The sequence below is a fragment of the Aquila chrysaetos genome, chromosome 12 (genome assembly GCF_900496995.4).
Source record: "Aquila chrysaetos chrysaetos chromosome 12, bAquChr1.4, whole genome shotgun sequence".
In the NCBI taxonomy this organism is placed as follows: Eukaryota; Metazoa; Chordata; class Aves; order Accipitriformes; family Accipitridae; genus Aquila; species Aquila chrysaetos.
This window is the reverse complement of record NC_044015.1, coordinates 4,954,686-4,977,223: the sequence shown is the minus strand read 5'-3', so window position 1 is coordinate 4,977,223 and position 22,538 is coordinate 4,954,686. Positions and strand designations below refer to the sequence as shown.

General features: G+C 52.2%; 1 protein-coding gene across 2 annotated transcripts in view; it reads left to right on the top strand.

Moving 5' to 3' along the window:
* Positions 1–22,538, top strand: part of CSNK1G2 (casein kinase 1 gamma 2) — a 46,439-nt gene continuing 23,901 nt past the window's right edge. For both annotated transcript variants that reach the window (XM_041127742.1, XM_030032654.2), the window contains exon 1: positions 1–99. The gene's annotated coding sequence lies outside the window, so the exon portion shown is untranslated. The remainder of the gene's footprint in view (positions 100–22,538) is intronic.

Genomic DNA, 22,538 nt, shown 5'->3' with positions numbered 1-22,538 from the left:
GGCGAGAGGCGGCGTGAGGAGAGCCGGGCCGGGGGCGCCGCCATGGGGAGGCGGCCGCGGGGCAGCGGCAGCGCGGCCCGCCGCTGAGGGCTCGCGGAGGTAACCGGGGCCGAGCCGGGGTCCCTGTTGCTGCGGTTCGCCCCGGCCGGGACCGGGCAGTGCCGGGGAGGCGGCGGCGGCGGCGGGGGGGGGGGGCCGGGCGGCGCCTCAGGCGGGGGCGGTGGGGGCCGGGCCCGGGGCGCTGGGGAGGGTGTGGGGGCCGGGCAGGGCTCGGAAGGGCAGAGGGGGCCGGGGGGGGGCAACGGGGCAAGGTAGGTGCCGGGGGGGGGGCGCGGAATTGGCCGAGGGGGGCTCAGGTGGGGCCCGGGGGTCTGAAGGAGCTGTAGGGCTCGGGCCGGGCCCGGGGGCTGAGGGCCCCGGGCCGCCTCGCTCCGTTTCCTCTCGGCGACGCCTGTTTTATGGCCCTGGGGAAGGGGCCCAGGTCCACCCGAGATCGCGACCCCCCCTCCCGGGGCCCCTTTGAGGCCGGGTCGGTGGCAGGGACGGGGTCGGGCCTTCCCCGGTTGTGTCCCTCGGCCTGCACCCTGCCCTGGCCTGCCCGGTGGAGCCGGAGCCTCGCAGGATGTTGGCTCCTTTGTATGTAGCTTTCCTCTCTCCAGAGGGGTTGGGAAGTGTTTATTTGGGGAAAGGGACTGTGCTGAATCTGGTTTTTAAAACAGCTTTTTTTTTTTTTCTTTAGCAAAGTGGGTGAGGATGAATGTGAGAAACAGGAAAAATACCCTACCCCTTTTGCCCCCACCAGACAGGAGCTGACTTTAGCTATTCCTAAGGCAGCCAAGAAGAGAGGTTTGCAGATGAGAACCAGCTCTCCTGTGGAGTTGTGCCACCAGAGGCCTGTGGCTCCTGTTTGGTGGCTGGCAGAGGGGAATTGAGTGAGGCTCTTGGATCAAATAACGTGAAGTTGTGGGGATGTTTGGGAAGGTGTCTTTCTTTTGAGGAATGGTTTGTGGTCTGGGCAGCATGGGGACCTGCCACGATAGGTGTATTTTTGAAGTTAAAAAAACGAAGTTTGCTAAACCTCTTTCAAGTTGCCATGAAATTAGTCCGCTCTAAACAAGCTAGAGGTAACCAGGACCTGGGTCAAACCGCGTGTAGAATGACTGCAGGCATGCGAGTGGTTTGCACCAGTGTGTTTGGAAGTTGCCTCGTTAACTAACCCATTTGTTTTCCTTTTGTACAACAAGTGGTTGGATATCTAGAAATGAATTCTGAGGAGTGTGTAAGTTCATCTGCCAGCTGGACTGTCCGGTCAGCCTGCCACATGCAGCGTGCCCCTATCTCCCCACTGCCAGCACAGAGGTTTAAAAATTGGGCCTTATATAACAGATTGGAGAAAACGTTTGGTGTTTGCCAGTGCGTCTGAAAAAGAGTTGCTGTAAATTAGGGCAGGAGGCCTCCATGGGGATCCTGTGGAGAGGCCTTCTCTCTCTGTGGCGGGGTAGGCTTGGCTGCTGTGAGGAACTTGCCAAAGATTTGTTGGTTTTGTATTAATTTGGTGCGTTACAGATAGGAATGTTGTTTGGTGATGAATTTATCGCTGCTTAGCACTTTTTGGGCCTCTGGGTGGGTTGTAGTCTTGTGGTGCAGATGAGGACTGTCTAACCCCAATCTGCTGCCTGGCTGGTGGCAGCTTCTCTCAGGTCTGTGGTGGTATGCACGCTTGGGGAGCCCCAGTTTGCCCCGGGGGGGGATTGTGTCATTTGCTTGTAGAAGATGACTGCCCTCCTGTGTCAGTCTGCCTCTGGATTTGATCTCCTCCTTGTTAGCTTACAAATCTGTAAGGCCTTATAAATCAGTTCTGTATTTTCTTTGCGAAAACAGCTGCCACTCTGGTTTGCACTTGCATCAAAACGACTGGGGTGCAGTTGGTGGTGGTTTGCAGGGGAGACTGTTCTGTCCGGCAGCTTCTCTGGGCGCACTGAATGGAGCTCTGTGTTCCTGCCCTTGCAGCGTGGTTTGTGTTTGGTTTTCTTGTTGTAGCACTCTTCAGAAGAGCGAGTGAAGAGGAGGAAGTTGGCACTTGCAGTTCAGCAGGTTTCTGGATTCTGCCCTGCGAGTGCTTCTCTCTGCTGGTGTCAGTAGGTAGAGAGGCTTCGCATTGGCTCTTGTTTTGTATTCCGTTTCCGAGCTCCTGTGCAGCCCGAGTGTTGTCAAAACTGTTAATACGGGAGTGACTCAGCGGATCAATGAGAATGACATGAGGGTTGTGCTCATGGACAATCAGTATTTTTCCCCCCACCCCCTCCAGCCCCACTGGGCTGGAAGAGACTATGTCCGAGAGTGACTGCCAATAAACATCTTGACTGGACTCAGGCCTGATTGTGCTCTGTAGCTTCCTCCCCCTGCTGCCGCCCCCCCCCCCCCCCCCCCCCCCCCCCCCGCCCCCGTGGTTTTCCTAGCTAGGAGGAGCTCTGATGAGCTGTGCTGGAAAAGCAAACCTTTGCTTTGGCTGGTCCATCCAGGTATGTGCCTAGCCTCCGGTCTGGGAGCATTACAGCCTGCTAGAAGGACCAGTCCTTGCATGAGCCAGTCTGGGTAGGAAGCTGTTTATCTCTGCTTTTCAGATAGAGGAACTGCAGCACTACAGGCACTAAAGGCTTATCTGAGGTGGTGAGGAAGCTTCGGGTGAGTGGCAACTCCTGCTGTGCTTTGGCTCCTTCCTGGGGCTGTGCAGGAGAAGTACAGACCTCAGGGCTGTGGAAGAGACACTTTCCTTTCGCTCAGCAGGGCTGGTTAATGTGAGGTTTGGTTCCAGTGTGCAGTGGCCTCGTTTGCCTTGCGCTACTCCTGTGACTTCAGCTGCGTCAGGAGTCAAACCCTCTTCCCTCTGCTGAGAGGGGAGAGACTCGGGTGCCAACGCAGGAGCTTCCTTCGTGTGCTTACAACGGCTTTTTGCTCAGAGCTTGTGGGCATAGCTCTGCCCACAGCCCTGTAATTGGGCTTTGACTAGGCAGACTTGGCTTGTCCTGGGTGCAGTGAGAAGCTGTGAAACTGAGTCTCCTTCTTCGGGTCCAGCTGTGGCACAGCTTGGAGACTGCTTCGGTCCTGCTGTACCCTGTGAGCTGGGAGGGAAGGAGGGGGAGCAGGTCTTTCAGCAACTCTGGGATTCTGCTGAGGAACAAGTTATCTTCCCATTAGAAAAGCTGTGTGCTTATAAATAGTTTGGGATTTTTATTAGAATGGATGTTTATACTTCCTGCTGGCAATCCGTGTCTCCGGTAGGTCCAGCGCTGTAGAGAAGAAGCAGGACTCAGTTGTGAGGAAAGTGTAAAGGTGACTTTCTGCTGGGGCAGCTTAATGCAGAGTATTCGGGCTCTCTGTCTGGCTCCCAGATTCACGCTAGCTGCCCTCCATCTCCTGGGCAATTCTCCTAAATCCCTGCACAGGCTACAGCCCTTCCTGTTGGACAGCCCCCCCGCCCTCCTTTGCATGTTATGTTCATGCATTATTCCTAATAACTGGCTTAAAAAAAAAAGCTTACTGCAGAGCATGCATTGAGCTGAGATATTCCAGGATACCTCCTGCCCTCTCTTTACTACACCATCAGCTGCTGGCAGCTCTCTGGCAGCCAAGGTGAAACACGGGTCTGCTCTTTCAAGGCTTGTCACGACCCGAGGTGCTCAGAGCTGTGATCCCCACCACTCGCGGGTTCCACCAGCCCTGCTGTGATAGGGAGGGAGAGGTGGTACAGCACGCGCTGGGTGCAAGTGCACTGTGTGTAAAACCACAAAAAGTCTGTCTGTCTTCCGCTTGCTGCAATGGTAATGTTGCAGCAGATTGGCGCACTTGATAAGCACTGAGGTGATCCCATGCTGTGCGATTTAGGAAATGGTTCTTCAGGTAAGCTGAAACTTGTAGGTAAGACTTTGCAGGGCATTACAAAATGCTATGTGGAGTAAGATGTTCGTGATTTCTTTCACAGCTCACAGTAAGGAGAGTTTGCTGCTGGAGTAGAGGCATTCACTTAGTTCTTGGAAGACTTTAAATTGGCTTCTTTGCTTCCAAAAAGATGATGGACAGAAGTTTACTGTGTGTCCAGGAACTCTTCCCAGTGCCTGTGAAGTCTGTATTCTTCTGCTGGGAGGTTAGCGACAGTTGCATTTTCCAAGAAATACCCTGCTGACATCTGCCTTCTCCACTGCAGTCAGACCTGTGTCGCTTAGAAAGTTGCAGCATAAACGTTTTCACGTGCAGGAAATGAAGGTCTCGATGTCTCGAGTCTAGTTCACCTGTGACAGTAAAACCAAGTGCTCTCATGATCTTTTCTGCTGAAAAGACTTGCACTAAGATGGTAATGTGAGGGAAGCCTGGAGTCCTGTCCTGCGAGGTCTGGAGGAGCTGAGCCTCAGGCCTGGGAAGGGTTCCCCATGCTGCAGGCTGAGATCTCGGCTTCCTCTCCAGTGTCAGATGTTAGGCAGCAGAATACAGCCCCACCGCCGTCTGGTGGGGACGGTGCTTTGAAAAAGATCTGGGAAGTGCTGCGTTTAGTTTAGTGTCTGTGGGGCAGAGGTGGCAGAAAGTTGAACACAAGACCAGTAGTTGGGATGAGCCAAGACACTGTTGCAGCCAGGTCTTGGAAATAAGGTGCTCATTGGGCTCCCAGGGTGTTTGAGACACTGAGATTCTGGAGGAAAGAAGCGTTAATTTTTTTTAATCATTCATTTTTACATGTCCACCAACCAAAGAATGTCCCGTAGCTCTTTGTTATTTAACGTTATGTAATGTTTTTTAATGAGGGAGGCCTGGCTTTTGCTTTCCAAATGGTGAATTAGACAGTTGGCAGGTGAGGGATGGGCTTTGTCAGCCGGAGAGGGATGTTCTTAAGTTAATAAACATGGGTTAAGGTTGGTCTTGAACTTGGATTTTGTGAAGCTTTCCTTTGGAAGTGCTTTGCAGCCCCGCAGGTCTGCAGCTCAGCAGAGCTGCAGAGGAAGAGAGGTGCCAGGAGGGGTTCGTGGGTAACCTGGGAGCACGTCCGTGTCTCTGGGGATTCATTCCCCTTCCCAATCTGGAGGCTGGAAAGTCTTGCTAAAAGTAGCTATTGCCTGGGTGCGGGGGGCTGAACGATGGGCTCCGAAAGGTCAGTGGTAATCCAATTTAAAACCAGAATGGAGGTGTAATGGGTTTGTGCTACTCGGAAGCTCCAGTCTTACAGAGTCTTGTTGCCTGATGTTTTCAGGTAGAAAATCTCACTGCTTTTTGCTTTTGAGATAGCACTGAGGTATAAACAACAAAGCAAGGAAACCCTTTTTCTTTTCCTTTTTTTTAGAGTGGACTGTTAGCAGTGATGAAGTGTGTACTCTCTGCCTGGTTTCCCCAGTTTGATGTAGGGAGAGGATGGTGCTTTACCGTGCCTTCTGTGCTGTACGTGTGGGCGAGGGGCAGGCTAAGGCTCTCCTGGAATCCCCCAACCCCAACTATGCTGATTCCTAACTTATCCCGAAGGCGATGCAGGTTTGAGTTGAAGCCTGGCTGCCGGTTCCTAACTTATCCCGAAGGCGATGCAGGTTTGAGTTGAAGCCTGGCTTTTGTGTTTCCAAGCGCAGAGAATATTAAGGACACAACTTAGAACAACTGCTGAAGTGGAGGTACGGTCTGTATCTTGGAAGGGACTGCTCACAGCTGGTAGCTGAGGAGCAGCAGTTGGCTCTGGTGGGTGTGGGGTCAGCGTGCCACGGGACGACGAGGCACCGGTGTTGGTGCTGACAGGTACAGACTAGTCTGTGCCTTGAGCCTTGGGAATTCCTGCATAAACTTGCTTGCTCGAGCTCGTTGCTCAGTGGGCTTTGGCAGTTGGGGAAGGAAGAGGAAGTGCTTGGAGGGATGGAGCTTTAACATTTCCTCCAGGGTAACTTGCAGCTGATTTTAAACCCATGCTGTTTTTGTAGGGGTGTCTGCCCCATCAGGGGATCCCGAGAAGAGATTGTCAGAGTCCCCGGCAGATTCTCCAGCCTGAAGCAGTAGGTGTTTCGGTGCAGGGAAGGGAGTAGAGATTGGAATTCCAGCACAGCAGACTGTCACGGCTCTCCATCTCGCGCGATAGCAGGGGATGTTGCCAGGGAGCAGCTCTCCACCGCTCAGGCCTGCTGCTTGGAGCAGGGGGAGCTGAGGAAGGTGCTTCTCAGGCTTACCAGGCACCAAGTTCAGGAGAGTGGGAGGGAAGCTCAGTTAACACACCGTGCTGAATTTAGCTGGATATAGAATAAACACTGTGAATGTGAGTTACTGTGCAGTATGCTGTTCAGGCACACGTGTGCTGTGTTGCAGTAACCCTTCCCTAGCTAAAGCTCTCTGGGTAAATCTCTTGTGGCATTTTGCCACGGAGAAATGGTGGGCAGACCCCTTGTGTTGGAGCAAACGCTGGTTTCAGGTGGTTTTTGGCAGGGACTCCGTTGCCTCAGCTGTGAGGCGCAGACGCAGGCCTGCCTTCAGCAGGAGGTGTGTGAGCAGCATGGTGATGTAGCAGCCCCGTCTGCGATGGGCTTGGCTCAGCAGTGACAGGGTGTCGCAGGGCTGCTTTGGGGTGAGGCGAGGCCAGCTCTGCAGGGGCTCCAGCTGCTCGAGGCTGGCTGCAGAGTCACGACAGGAGCTCTGCTCCCCAGTTCGGTGTGGAAAATGCCCACAGCGTCCCAGAGCCTGGGTGCAGCTATGCTTCAGGTGTACTGACCTCACTGCATATTTTTTTTTTTTCTCCTTGCTCTTCCTTCTCCCATTTATTGTACTGACTCTCTCTTGACTTCTTGGGCTCCTACCTTGCTGAGATATTTTCTTGCAAGAGCTAGCATGTCCGTCAGGGAGCTGGGCTGTCTGCATAGCAGGAACAGCCTAGAGCATCTTCTGCACCAGAGAGATCAGTTTGCCAGGCACAGCTGGATGGAAAGGTGGGCGCCTTTGAGAATGGAGGTGGTGCAGCCAGAGGGCAAAGGACAACACGTGCAAATGCCCTCACTGCAGTCTGGATGGCATCCGTGGTTCCCAGCAGGTCTTCTCTAATGTCTCTCTGGGTATATTAGCACAGACCTGGAAATGAGACTCAAAATAATCCTGTGCACAGCACAGAGGATGCACTGCAGCGGGCTTGGCTCAGTGACAGCAGACACCCAAGGTGTGATAATGCACGAGCAGGGGACGGTTCCTGCTGCTGGTTGTGGTCCTGGCGGGGGACTTGTAGAGCCTGAAAGCTGACTTCTCCTGGGAGAAGAGTGTAACACTCAGTGCTTTGCTCCTATTTTTGTTCAGAGCCAGAAATCAAAGTCCAGAGCGGTTCTTCTCCAGCCAGAATCATTTAAAGGCACTTGCTGTTGTTTCAGGGCCAATATTTAACTTGTGCCTGTGATGAGGAATGCCTGTTAGACTCTAAATATTTGCCTTAAGGAAGAAGTTTGAAGGAAGAATGTCCGCTGCTGTGGGGGGGAAGCAGGGGGGATTTCAGGAAGCGAGTTTAAGTCTCTGAATTTACAGGTCTGTGTAAAACAGCCTGTGTTCCCCTTCTGGCACAGCTCTGGCAGGTACTGAGGCTGCTCTGGCTGAGCCGCAGCGCAGGAGCGGCTGGGAGGAAATGTTTGTGTGCTCCGGCGGCTGGAGCAGGCGGCAGCGCAGGGTGTGTCTGCTCGCACAGCCCCAGTCCTGTGCTCTTGCTGCCAAGGGGGATTTAAAGGCACAGGTTTGGAGCTGCTTTCCAGCTGGGGCTGGTGTGGGCAGGCAGGCTGAAGCCTGTGTAAACTTCTCGATAAAAGCAGCTTATCGGAAAAGAAATGCTCTGCTGCTTTTGCTTTCTCTGTGGTCTTTGGTGGCAAGAGTGCATTAGCTGTGAAATCCTCTGCAGTGGATCCTGCTAATGGCAGGATTTCCCATGCCCTGGACCTGCTTGATGAGCTGCTTGTGGCTTCTCCTGTCCTCTCTCACCATTCCGTGTGAGCCTTCTCACAGTGTGCCACAAACACCATCACACAGCCTCCGGTAAGCCTTTAAGGGTGGCTGCTGCTGCTGGTCAGCGTTGAGCTTGTCCCACGTTTCTGGGCAGAGAGCGGCTGTGTGGAGCCTGGTGCTGGGATGCCGGTGGTGTACGTCAAAATTCAGGTCAGGTTATGCTGGCATCTCTGCAGGCTGTATGGGCTGGTTGCACGTGAAGACACGGCAGTGGAGGGGAGCCTGGTCCTCTGTTCCCAGCACCTTTGGCAGCCTTAGGCAGGGCAGGTTAGTAATTTTGGGTCTGGATGTGAAGTCTAGGCTTCCTTAGCTACATGGTAACCCTCGGCCCCAACTTCTCATGCTCTGTGCTCTTGATTGGATGCTTTTGGCCATGCTTGACTATTTTATGCTTAGATACAGAAAAAACATGCTTTCTCTTGAAGCAAAATCAAAGGCACACAGCTGTTTGCAAGCCAGCCCAAGGGGAAGGCTTTGCCTGGGCTCCTGTGTGCAGAGTTCAGGCCAGCTCTGAAAGGTTGAGAGCTTCTTCCTTCCAGTGTAGCAAAGAGCTTGCAGGCAGCCCTCAATCCCAGCCTGAAGCCATGCTAAGGAGAGCCAAGTCCAGCTGGAGTATGGCTCTGGCTTTTAGTGATGGGTTTGGTGCTGGGGGAACAAAGGCTTTTGTTAGAGCGAGTTGGAGCCCGATCCAGCTCAGAGGGTGGTGTGGTGCTGGAGTTTGGAGGGGATTTGGGGCTGTATAGGAAGATGGCAAACTGACTTCCCCCTCCATTTGCATATTCTGCAGGCACCTGGTACCATCTGTGATGGTGGTGATAACTCAGTGGTGACAACTGAGCTGTGTCTGTTCAACCCAAGGGCTCTGGCAGTGTCTGCACTGCAGCCCAGAGGCCCTCTGTGGTTGTATTCCCAGTTTGAAGGCTGTAGAGGGGCTCATGTTCCAGACTGTGGCTGGCAGCCCCTCTGAGCATACACCCATGGGGCTGGCTGTGGGTGGGCACCCAATAGCACTGTGAAGCTGTGAGAAGTCTTGGCCTGTTTCCATAATGAGTGTTGATGGGTTTAGGCCCACATATTGGCTGCATAATGAATGAGGGAGCCAGGGGAGCTGTGCCCTGTCTGCAGGGACTGGAAGAGGTGATGGGAACTAGAAACATGAGTAATTAACTCAAAAAAAAGAAAAGGTTTGTGTTTTGGATGGAAATGTGTACTAGAGAAGGGGTGAACGTGTGTTGGCTGGGGTTTCTGGGACAAATTGGAGAAGTCAGAGCCCAGAAATGAGAGAGAAGGGACAGTTGGTTCGTGCATATAATGTTCCAGGTATTAATAGCAGCAAGATGAAATGGGTCCTTCTGGGGGGTGTATCCTGCGTGTTCCTTCATGTGCATGATCCCTCTGACTTTATAAGCTAAGCACTTTAGGTAGGGCCCAGAGAAGCAGGTCTTGAGCAGGTAAGGTAAAGGGAGGAACCAGTGAGGTCACAGTAGATCTGCCTGTTTGAGAGAGAGTAGTCTTTTGGATGAACCCCTGGAAAAGTTTCCTTTCTCAGGCCACAGCAACTCTGTAGCCACCTTTTCAGCTGTAGCCACTCCTGTGGTGTTCCTGTTGGTCCTGGCCTTCTGATCCCATGCAAAATACACACAGGTGGGGAATAAGGGAAGATGAGAAACAACCTTTGGAACACACCTTTCTGATGTGGAGGTTGGTGGCAAACCAGACTGAGTCCTTAAGCCACAAAGCTGACAGCTTAATAAAGGGTTATGAGTCTGATCCTCAACGTGAGAGGTGGAGGAGTGAAAAGATCCTGAACAGTTTGTGGCGTGACCAGGAATGGCATGCGGGTCTCCGGCCCCTCTGTTCTGAAGCTTATCCCTCCCTGCAAGCCAGCAGACCTGGGTATTTGTCTACATCTTAGGAATTTGTCCCAGTTAGTCTCCAGTTAGTTGGGAATTGCCCTTCTCTACCCGCCCTCTTCTTTTCTGAGATCATGGGCGCTTTGCTTCCCTGTCTAAAATAAGCAGGTTGCTTCTGTACCTTCAAGAGGTTGCAAGGAAAAATGTGTAATGGATTGAGCTGCTTGGTCTTGTAACAGAGGGAGTGGGAAGATAAATGCCTCATGGATCGCTCCTTGCTTCTCTGAAGATGCTGCTGATGCTTGCATGTAAGCTGATGGGTATTGTCGTGCCACAGAGCATCCCTCTGCCCCAGTTACTCTGCAGGAAAGATTAATTGCACAGTGCTACTCTTTCTTCCCCATGGTCTGGGCTGTGGGTCCTGCCTGCGGTCCTGGAAGGATGTCCCAGTTGGGTGACTGTTCCAGCTGGGGTGGAGAGCTGGGAGCAGTGTACGTAAGCCAGGGCGGCAGCGAGCCAGCTCCCGTGTGACTATGCAGTAGGGAAGTGAATATGGCATCTCAGCACAAGGAGTTTGACAGCTCTTTGGGGAGAGGTTTCCCTGTGAAACACCCCTGGAAGCTTTCCCTTACCTCGTGCTCTTCTCCACCCCCCCCCCCCCCCCAATTCTTCAGGGTTGGCAGTCATTTGAGAGGAAATGTGTGGGGCTTCGAGCAGCCTGGGGAAGAAGGCAGAGGGGGAAATGGTGTTTGCTTGAATGTGGGACAGCTCAGCTTGGCAGAGTTGCAGCTCTGCAACCCAGAAATGGAAACAGCCCTTGTCACCAGTGGGAATGACACCCGCCTCCGCCTACCCTGGGGCTCTCCAGGGCAAAGGGCCTGCTCCGGAGTGAAGTGACTGGGCTGGGACAGAGCAGAGCTGGTATTGTTCCCCCATTCTGTGCGACCCTAGGGGAGTTGGGGAAGTTGCAATTAGCTGTAGTTTGGTGCTTGAAGAGATAACTGGATCCAGGCACCCTTTTTTCCCCTGCCTTGTCTTGCAAAAGGCTACCCCAGATCTGCTGGTGCAGCTGCTTCCTAACCTGGTTCTGTCAAGAAGATATGGGTTAAGGGAAAAAAAAATTCCTACTATTAGAAGTGCTTATGCCAACCCAGATCCTGCTAACAGAAAAGGGTTTGGTAGCGATACACATGACAGGAGGCCAAGCAGATCTCTGCAGAGTGACAGTCCCCAGATGGGCCGAGGAGTGGGGGAACCCTGCTGTCACACGCATCTCGCTGTTGCGGTGCACAAGCCTTTGGCAGCCGGGCTGGATATACGCTTTGAATCTGGTGAGTTGGAGTGGCTCGTTAGTAACCCCTTCTGGAAACCCCTTCTAGCTGAAGGCCCCGAAGGGCTCAACTTGCCCCCATTTCCTGCGGGATGAGTAACTGTCCCAGATCTTGGAGGTGGGAGATGAAACAGGCTGTGGTTTTTGTTCTTCCAGTGCTGCGTGGCTCTCATCTCTCCCACTTCCTCCCTGCCCTGTTCCTCAAGCAGAGTTGGGAAAAAGCCCTGTTATTTGAGGTACCGAGCAAATCTGTATTACAGCATTCAGCCATGAGAAGTGATGAAGATGACTGGGAAAAACTGTCTGGTTTTGCAAAGCCACCCAGATGGGCTTTGCGCTCTCCTGGCAGGAGCTGGTTGCTTTGCAGCACAGAGTTCCCAGCCCTGTCCCTCATGGGGGCAGCAGGGCTGCCCCGAGCTGCCTGGCCGATGGCCAGCATCTTCTCCTCCTGGCTTAGGCTGCACTGCTGAGCTTTCGGATCCCCTGCGAGTGCTCCCAGTGCCTCCCTGGCTCTGCACCAAGTTTTCTGGGTGGTGTAGCACAGCTCACCCTCCCTTCCCAGTTGTCAGGGATGGGAGCCCCTCCTTTCCTCCACTGCTACCTGGTGAGAGCCCTGGAATGGCAGAGTCGGGGAGGAAGCAGGAGATAAATGCCTGCTGGTGTCCCTCTGTATCCTCCTGACAGAAGGTCAGTGACTCTTAAGAGGTGGTGACTGCCCAGGGTAGCACTGGTGAGGAGGAGGAGGGAAGCGCTGGCTGCAGGCATCTGCTCCACCCACCTACTGGAAATGTGAACCAGGAGACAAATCTGAAACCAGTCTGGCAATTGCTGCAGCCAGGCCTCTGACCTGCTCCTACTGCCGAGCAGGTGCCTGCTGCACGAGGCCGGGTTACTGCCCTGGCCTGGAGAAGGTACCTGTGGTCAGGGCCACCTTCTGCGCAGGTGACCTTAGAGGGCACAGCAGCCTCCAGGGACTGGGCTTTTCTCCCTCTTCTGCCACTGCTTTCTGTGTGACATTAGGCAGTTATGTGCCTCGGTTCCCTCTTCTATAATGACGCTTCCTTGGTGAAGTACTTTGAGCCAGCTGCTGAAAGGAGTAGTGTAAGAGCCAGGGGGCATTTATCGTTTGCATCAGCTGTCTGGAAAGCCCCTGGATCTTGTGGCTAGGGACATTGGGATGATAAGATGGCTAATGCTGCTGCTCGGATTCTTGCCCAGCTTACTGGGAGGGAAGGAGGTATGTGCCCAGCCCCTGGAGCCATATGGCATGGATGCCAGTGCAGGATAGTGGCTGGGGTCTCTTCTGGGGTGTCCCACCTGGCATGACAGATGTGGTCAGGGGTGTCAAGTACAAACTTTGAAATGGCAGTGTCCACACCTGGTATCGCCTAGAGCTCCCTGGTGGCCTGGACTCTGGTGGGACAGAGCGGGTAACAAGAGAGGGGGTTTCCTTATGCATGGCCGCTTGGAAAGCTGCAGTTCAGAGGAAGGAAGAAAGTCCACTGTGGACTTGCAGTGTGACTCTGGTTTGGGCAGCAGGGATGTCCTGCCCTCCAGAAATGGTGGCTTCCATCTTTGGAGGGCAGGAGAAGAGTGAGCATCACCTGCTGTCAGAGCAGGTTTGCGCCCTGGCACATAAATTGTCAGGCTGGTGCAATATGCTGATGATAGTCCTGAGGCTCCTTCTCTGCCGTGCTCTGGGGCAGGCCCCAAGGGCCCCTCCTGCACACAAGGAGGCCATGCAGGTGGCAAGCAGAGGGAGTGCTTTTGCTCATTCTGTGGCTGCTTAGGGGCTACAGGGAGAGAAAATGGAAGCACTGAGAGCTAGGGTTCTGCTAAACTTTGATTTCCTGCTCATTGGAAGTTGGGAGTGAGCGGGGATGCTCTGGGTTGTTTGGTGATGCTGAGCCAGCTTCAAGCCATTTGTGTTGTGGGGAGACCTGTGGTGTGAGTGTCCGAGGGCAGCAGTCTGTTCCCAGTCTCCTGTTCCTGAGGTTATTAGGGATCCCATCTGAAGGCTGTGGGGAGGAAAAAGTGCTGAGTGTGTTGCTCTGGTGTCCCGCTCCCCAGGGAGGAGAGTGCCTGGCTCACCCGTGCTGGTGTTCAGTTGAGTTCCTCTGTGGGAAGGAAATCTCCCCCAGGTGGATGAAAGGTTTTGAGACGGTCACCCAGCTTGGGCTTGGGGGAGGAAAGGAAGGGAAGGGAGACACACGCATCCAGGAATTTGCTTTTGTTGTAGGAAAGGGTTTGGGAAACATCCCTTACGCTTTGGAGAACAGATGTTGAGCCTCTCATCCTAGCTACAGCTGATCCCTTGCAATGCCGGAAGGAAGCACATGCGGGATTCAAGGCTGCGGGATCTCTGAGGACGTCCTCGAAAGGGTTGCATTCTTCCTCTGCTCCTGAATGTCTCCCACCACTTGACAGCACTCCCTCTGAGACAGTGCTTGGATGGCTGCATCTTCCTGTGTCCTCTGCTCCCTTTCTGCTGCTGCCTGGCTCATGGGACACAGCTGTGGTTTGTGCTCTGTAAGCAGAGCTGTGAGGAGCTCTCCCACAGCGCATGGGGGGAGGTCTCACCCCACCGTCTGGTTGGACCCTCTGACTCATGCACACCAAAACACCTCTGCTTGGGCTTTCTCTGGAGCCTCATCCTGCTGTGATGAGGCATGGATCATTCTGTGGGCACCATCCCCCTCGAACAATGCCCACAACACCAGCGCGGTGGCTCCTGCAGAAGAGGAGGGTGGATGAGAGGCAGGGACTGGCAGCGGGAGAGCAGTTCACCCGCAGACTGGCAGTGTGGGAAAGCTGTGCTGTGCTTCACCAGGGAGTCTGTTTGTCTCCACCAGGCTGTCGTACAGAGCAGTCCATAATCTGGGGTGACTTGGGTCTGCAGGGGTGCCACCTTTCTTGGTGCCTGGTTGAGAACTGCTCTTGATCTCTCCATCCGTGGGAATTGATAAAGGAGCTGTGTTGCCAGCGAGCGGGGAGCTGTTGTATCATTCACCAGCTGCACTGATGGATGTGGGTCTGGGGCTGCCTGCCACGGGCTGGGGGTTGCTCTGCAGTTTGTTGACAAGGGGTGAAGGTGGCACAGCAGCCCCTCCTCAGTCGCATGGGGTTTTCACTCCCTGGTCAGGGGCCTGTGGTTACATAAACAGGAGGAAGGTTTTGCTGTAGGTCTTTCTCAGTGGGCCGTAGCGGAGGCTGTGGACCCTGCTCTGCCTTCAGTGGAGTGGAGAGAAATGATGGTGCCGTGCACAGCATCATGTGCGTGACGAGGCTTTATTGATGGACTGGCCTTGTGGTGATGGTTGGGCTGTCCCAGGGCTGGGAGAGCCAGATGCCTTCCCATCTCCCTGCTTTGGTGGGAAGAACTGATTTCACAGATTGGGATTCAGAGATCTCCAGGAGTTTGCTGTTTCAACTGCCTGACTTCACACGAACGTTTAAATACACGTGTGCTCTTGTGCACAACTGCAAATTTGGGGAAGAGAGGGAAAACCCCAAAGTTTATTAACAGCAAGCAGTACAAAGCGGCCCTGATGCCAGGCTGGGAAATAAGCCCATCACAGTGGGGTGGGAAATGGATGGTCGCTTGCCAAAACATCTGCTCTCCTGCTCTGGTGAGGTGTGTTAACAGTGCTGGCTCTGTGCCGTTCTCTGTGGGTCACTGTGGATGCTGGCTCCAGAAGGCGACGAGCAGGTGGGCTCAGGACCGGCTCTCGGGTGGGCACATCGTGGCCTCGCAGCTGGTGCAGTGTTTACCCTCTCTGCATTGCTGGGCCATTGGCATGCTCCTCTGATGTTTCCTCTCCTGCTGCTGCCTGCTTTTGTACCTGCTGTTCCTCTGGGTTTGCTGACGAAGTCCTCTTGTGGTAGGTTGTCCCTAAACCTTTTCCCTTTGCTGGGCAGGTTCTACAGCCTCTGCCCAGTGGCCTGGCAGGAGGCAGGGCAGCTCTCCGCTGCTGGCTTTTGCTGCAAAGCAAAGGTGCAGCACGTCTCTGGCCGCAGTGGAGGCGGGGAGAAGAGCTTTCCTCTGTTCTGTCTGTGAAACTGATGGCAACTCTTCTTTCACATCCATTCCTGTGCACACTGCCGGATGTGCACTAAGATCCCTTATCAAGAGAAAGGCGAGCAGCACTTTATCTTGTTTTTATGAAAAGTGTTAGCTTTTGAGGGCATAGGAGTATTTAGGGACAGGGCTGGGGAAGTAGTGTGCTGGTAGAGATGGTCTTAACCTTATTTCGGGCTGCAGCGGCACAGGAGGAGGTGTTCTAGCCTCAGATGTGAGACGTGAAATGGAAGCAGTTGTTCCAAGTTGCGGGGTGAAAATTATCTATTTGTCTAGAAGCCTTTTTTTTTTTTTTTTTTTTTTTTGCCACTGCCTGGTGACTGCGAAGCAGACTCTGAGCTCTGGAGATGGGAGGGAAGGAGGTGGAAGGGGAACTTGCCTTACTCAGAAGCCTGACATCTGAATGCAATGCTTCCCTGCCTTGTTCTTGGAGCATGGCCCAGCACAGGTACTGTCACAACCAGGCTGATGATCTGGGTTGTGGTGGTGGTGAATTTGTGTGTTTGTGACAAACATAGGATCATCCCTTCCACAGAAAGGCTTTGCAGGTGCCTTGGGTCCCACTGCTGCTGCCTGCCTCTTGTTGCTGAACCAGCGTTGTTACTTGAAGTTAAACCTGCTCTCGAAACTTCTGTGGTGCTTGGGGGAAGGATGGAAAGGGCACGGCCATGCCTGTTACAGACGTGCTTGTGCAGCTCCCATTCTGCATCTGCAGGCGCTGCTCAGCTTTTGCAAGTCAGTCGCCCTTCAGCTGGATCCCCATGGTGCTGCAGGCCCAGCAGTCGCTTGGAGCACGTCTGGATCTGTCGTTGTTCGGCCTCCCTTTCTATATCGCGTGCCAGGGCAGTAGAAGGGTGGCTGAGCTGTCAAGGTGCTTTTTTTTTCCCCACAGCAGAGCAAAAAATGGTTACAAAGGATCTGTGTCCAGTGGCAGAGGTTGAAACACAGAATAGGGCTGTCCACCCTGAAGGTGCTTTGGCCTCTGGCTCTGTAGTCTGTGCTTAGTAACTGTTTGAGCAGTAGCTCTCCTTGGGCTTCTCGGACACGGACACAAATGTGACTCAGTGATTTGGGATACAGACAATCCTTTGGATACCTGCTTACAGACAGATCCTATTTTGTGAGGAGTTACCAGGCATGAAGGCAAACCTCAGGTTTTGCAGTAGGTGAGCATTAGGGACTTGACCTTTCCCAGTGTGTCAGTCAGATCTGGCTGGATTGTTCTGCTCCAGAGCTTCTTGGGATTGATGTTGGCTGTACAGCCGAGTCTCGGGCTTTGTGCTCTGGGCATGGGTGAAGTAAATAGCAATATCGGGTCTTGACTGTAGAAACGAAACCTTTGCAGGCTCTCTCCCAACATGAGCGTGCTTTTGACAATGAAGTTGGTGCAAGGACTGGGCAGGATGGGACTGGTTGGAAAAGAAGCAGGTTCTGCTCTTGCGTCAACCTCGGTAAATGTGTGGAGGGGAGAGCAGGAGAAGGGGAAGGCAGGGGGCTGGTAAACAGGTTTTTGCTGGCCAACTGCTGTGGACTTTTGGAAGGCAGCTGGTTCCTTTGCAGCTCTGCCTTGTATCAGCAGCATGGATTTAATTAGTTTCCGGTGTCTAACTGGAGCTTGCTGTGCTGTGGATGTATTGTCTGGTTTAAATAGAAAACCCACTGGCAGAGCCACAAAACCCGGCGCATGTGAGGGGCTTGACGGCTGAGACCACTTGTTCAAGTTAAGTGACTCCATGTATGAAATGCCTTATTGAATCCAGTTCTTGCGGTGCTGAGCAGGGGCTTGAAAGGCATCGTCAGCATCTTGGCTGGGGTGCCTGCACGTGTCCCGTGGAAACCACTGGAGCATATGGGCTGTGGGAAGGGATGAAGAACTGGGAGTTGGACTGACTACTGTCCTGTTAAGGTCTCCCAGCCAGAGACTCGGCTTTGTAATGAACTTCCTTTCTTCCAGTACTACTAACTCTACGTTAGTAAAAGCGAAACCACTTCAACGTCCTAATTGGCTTTTTTGTGCTGAACTGTTAAGATGTGATAGATTCTGCGGGATTACAGCCTTGGGTAATTTACTTCACCCAGGGGCAGAAGGTGAGCCCATGTCTTTTCTGTTGTTCAGAACCAGGTTTACTGCTCTGGTTACCCATCTGTTACCTATGGCATCCCTCTTACGGTAATAGCAAAGCTAGTTGCAGTTTCACGGACAGAAGTTGCTCTATCTGTGAGCAGGAACAGCAAAGCAACACTAGTACGAGCAGTGGGACAGCGGGCTGGAGCTGTAGTTGGGTCATTTGCTGATCTTGCCGTCTTTCAGCTGTGTACCAGAACCTCTCCTGGCCCAGCAGCCATGGGAATAGCTGTTGCTGGCCTTGGAGAAGGGATATTGGAGTAGAGAGCAGGTAGAAGATGCCAGTAACATCGCAGAGGTGTGACAGCAGGGCTGGATGGGAAGGCGGGCAGGTATCTCTTGCTACCAGACTCCCTCCTGCAACCAGGGGTTTTGCATTCCCAACACCCCACGGTGGTTTGGCATTGCTGCTGTTTCCATGCATTGTGGATCCGGCACAGGGACATGGGAATGGCTTGTGAGATGGACGTGGCTCAAGAACTGGGAGGTGGCTGCCCTGGGACTTATTTGGGCACAATCACATGTCACACAAGGGGTAAATCAAGGCATATAGTACAGACCCCTTTTGTGGGGTCTGTAAAGTTAAGCAAAAAGCTGTTTGCCTTCAAGTCTATCTAATAAAGTTTACATTTGTGGCTGATGAGCCCAAAACCGTGAATAGACTCTTAGGTACTTGGTTCTTGGATGGTTTTGTCTGACTTGTGCTGTGTTTGATCTTTTCCAATCTACTTTTCAGATCTGGTCTTATTTTAGCATGTGTATATTTACTATTATTATTTTTCCTAGAGAAGTATTTTTAGCTTTTTGCTTGGTTCCTGTGCTGCTGCTGAAATTTCCATCGTGGTATTTCCGGCTTCTTGGTAAAGCATAGTTAATATTTTCCATCCAGGTGTAACTGCTTAGGACAGGGATCCAACTAAAAGAGTGAAATCCAGCATTCAGTTGGGAGCAAACTGCATAGCAGCTCACAGCAGTGGAGAGATGCTTCGTGAAGTTTTCTTTGTGGCTGCTTTTACTGAGAGATTTAGGAGTTGCCCTAGAAGAGCTGTTGACTCTGCAAGCTTGTTTGTGGTCAAAAATGTTGAGGATCTGGGTTGTTCTGAATTTGAACTGTCCAAAGCACATTGATTTCCATTTCTGTTTATGCAAGCAGGGAGCAAACGTGCATCAAAACAGTCTCACTCCAGTTGGTTAGAGAGGGGCCTGTTTCCTTGTTAGATATTTTCGGGTGCAAAATAATTACTGCTGAACTGCTGCCAGAAAGCTGACTTTGTAAAGCTGACGCTATGTACACGCATCCTTGCCTGCCTGCCCACCTGCTGCCGGGCAGGGAGTTTTCCTCATCCGTGCTGAGCTGTGGTGCGAGTGATTGAGACTTCAGGGTGAAGTTGTCCAGCTGCTGGTGCAGGGGTGTTCTCTGGCATGTGGCTTGTATGGCTCTTCCGTGCTCCTCTCAAAAAGGAGGCAATTGTTTAAAAATCACGACAGCATAGGGCATTCACACCTTCACGTGAGTTCCAACCAGCTCTTCAGAGTGTTGCCTCCTGGGCTCCATTGGAAACTGAAAATACTACTACTGGTGGTTTTCCCCCTTTTTTACTACTTATTTAATTTCATTATGTTTACGGAACAGATTTTGGTTTTGCTCTTTCGGGGCTGTTGCGATGCTGGAGCTGGATCAGGGGGATGCTCTGCGTGCTCCAGCCTCAGGAGCACATACAGCTCCTTGGGCAGCAAGAGTCTGGGATGGTTGGGCTGTCCAGCACTAACTGCACTGCTAGTGGTGCTGGAGTTTGAGGAGCAGCTGAGATTTTACTTTTAAAGCAGGCTGATGGTTTTGAATATGTCAGCTGGTATCCTCTGAAGATCTCAATGAAATCACACTTGACTCGTTACTGGTTTTGTGTTGTGAGAACTTGGTGTAGCCGAGTGTTGGTGAGGCCTCTGAGCTGTGAAGTGGGACTCACCTTCAGTAGAAGCAGTTCTCTGCTGCAATGTTGAAACTCTGCTGTTCTTATCATTACGGAGGGAACAGTGTGGCACAAACCTTTTTTTTTTTTTTTTTTTTTTAAATAATTAGATTGAAAATTCATAGTAATCCATTAGAAAGCCGTATTTGTGTTTGGAAGCTGGGAGAAAATAACTTTGAAGAGATTTGGAGCTTGATCTGTTGTATGTTAAGAGCTGACCCAGAGTGCAGAGCATCTAAAAAAAATCTCCTGGGGAAGGGAATAGCCAGTAACAAGAGAACACTTCTAATTTAGAGAAAAACTTAATAGACATGGTAGCTGGAAGAAGAAGCCAGAAAGAAAAATCCATCTTCTTCACAGCACAGCTGAATTCTGGGGAAAAACCAAATGCTTTATATTTATGATTTTTATTTTTTTTTTAATCCTGGTGTTTTTGTGGATTGGATGTTTTTTTTGGACATGGCTAAGAGCCACAGATGGATACCGGGGTGAAACGCTGAGATGTTGGGGCTGGCTGATGGTCTGTGCTGGGAGCAGCACAGCTACATGTGGTAAATGCTTTAATCTCTAACAGAGGCTCAACTCGTTCCTGCTTCGTTTGCTAGAAGTCTTTTTTTTTTTTTTTTTTTTTTTTTTTTGTTCTGTGTGAACTATATAGCTGGAGGTGATGGTGTGTCTGATTATATGCTCTGTTAGTGGGTTGTTTCTGTGTTTTGGTTTTGTTTTTTTTTAATTATGGTGCTCAGCACAGTGTTAGCTGCATCTGACCCCCCTCTGCTGCACAGGGAGGGCGAAAGCCCGGCCATGGGGCTCAGCCAGTGGCAGAGGCAGGAGGGCACTGGTGAGGCTGAAGGTGCCAGGAGCGCCCTGTGCCCGCTGCTCCAGGGGCTGAGCTGGGCTAAAGCGTGAGGGTGGAGTCCTCTCTCCTCATGGACACACCACGTTCTCAGTAAAGAGCTGGGAAGCCAGGAAGGGAGGGGAGGTTTGGAACAAGGATGCTCGGATCATGTTGGATTAAAAGCTTTGCTGCCACAGTTTAGGGTTTTTGTGGGTTTGTTGGGTTGGTGGTTTTTTTGTTGTTTGTTTTTTTTTTTTTTTTTTCCCCCCAGAACACTAGAAGAAATTCTGGTAGAAACATTAGCTTTGGCTTTATTCTTTTTTTTGTTTTGTTTCTTGAAAACAACCTGGATGGGGAAAAAAAACCCCCAGCATGTTTTGGACAAACTGCCCTTGCAGATTTCCTAATTGTAAACATTGTGGGGCCAAAAGTGAAGCCACGCTGTGGTGTCTCTGTTTGCTGGAGGGGGACATCAGCCGCAATCATACCCGTGTTGAAGGGGAAACTGTGCTTCAAACATTCCTGGTACAGTGACCATGGTGATAGGACTGCATCTGCCGTGTAATCGATGACTCAGTTTGATAGCACTGTAGAGACGTGAACTGATGTCCATGTTTGTGCAATGAGGGATGCAGCGGCTTGTAAGGAAGCAGTCAGGGAGATGGGCTGTAGGCTTTCAGACGAGGGCTGCTCTTTGGGATGAGCAGGCTGGCAGGCTTGACGTAAGGATCCAAAAAGTAGATTTGTGATGGTTGGATATTCCCCACTGCTAAGGCTGATGACCTCACATGTGGGCAGCAGGAGCTCAGGTGTGGTGGGTGGATTTCATGGGATGGTGTTGCTGCTCAGTGGGGGAGTTTCTTCAGTCAGTTACTGGGTTCTTGTCTTTTCCCTGAAGGATGCCTTGGAGGAGGCAGGGGGAAGGTTGCTGAGCTCTCAGCACTGTTCAAAAGCTGAGAGAGAGCCAAGCATCTCCCAGGGGACCTCAAATGGACAAGGCAGATGTGGGGGAGTTGTTATCCCAGTGTAATGGCTGGGATGTGAAGGGCCAGGAAGTCAGTACATGCCCAAATCACCAGGGAGGCGGTGGCAGAGCTGAGAGCTCTCAAATCCCGGCCCTGAACTTGAACTGCGAGGCTCCCCCACCTCTCGAAACGTGCTGCACGTTATGCCTGGGTTCCCCAGTGGCTCTGCATCAGCAGTTAAGTAACAAACTATTTAACAAGAGCTTCCTGTTGTGCTGACACCAACATGAACGTACAAAGGAGGAAACGGAGTAAACAGAGCTGGGCTGGCTCCCGCCTCGCTGTAAGCTGGGAAAAGCACTGGGAGATTGCAGGGAGGCCTGGACACCATCTCTGCTTAACCTGACCCTGCTGGGGTTGGGGAATGGTGTTCTTGTGGCTGCAGTTAGCAGAAACTGCGCAGGCGTTGTGCACTGATGGGAAAGCAGCTGCTTTCAGGACTTCCTGATTTTTAAGGGATTCCCCGGGACAGATAAAGGCCCTTTCACCCTCTGCCCTGTGGCTCTGACTCCTCTGCAGGGCCTGTCCCCTGCGAGATGCAGCCAGTCCTCCATCCTGATGGGGTTGGCACAACTCTCCTGTGCCGTGGCAAGCGAGATGCTCGCATCCAGAACTCCATTCTCTGCTGGGTGCCTCAAGATCCTCAGTCAAAGTACTTGATCCCTCAAGAAAAGAGGAGATAGGGAGGAAATTGGGCCAGAAAAGTCAATCTGCCTTTGCCATAAGGAATGTCCTGCTGTCCTGGTAGGTTTGCTTGGGTCTCCTGTAACCGGAGCTGTAGCTGGTGGAGGTGCAAGGCAGAGTGAGCTCTGAGTGCTGCACAGCCCTGCTGCCTCTTCAGCCCACAGAGGAAACTTCCCTGGGTGGGGGTTAGGATGGGTTTTCTTCAAACAGCAAGGTTTCCCTCTTCCTCCTGGGGAAACAGCTGATGCAGCTGGGGACAGCTCACCCCATGGACTTGTGTCCAAGCTTCTTTGGCATGTCTGCTCTGGGAAGGAGCTGTGGTGAGCTGCTGTGTCTGGCTTGGAGGAGAGGTGCGTGTCTCAGAGTGGAGGAAGCTCAGGAGATCCCTCTGGAGCCTGTTGCATCACTGGAGCCTGGCAGCACAAGGCAGGGAGAGGAGCTTATACTTCCAGCTTACGACCTGCCTGTTGTGCCTGTTGCCCAAGCAAAAGGCTGCTGCAAACTGCCCAATTCCAAGTCTTGGAAGGACTCTTCATTTAAAAAAAAAAAAAAAAAAACCAAACCAAACAAAAACCCCCTCCTACCAATTGTTTCCTCAAAAATCTACCCAGCATGGATTTTTCTCATAAATGTTAAGACTTGAGTC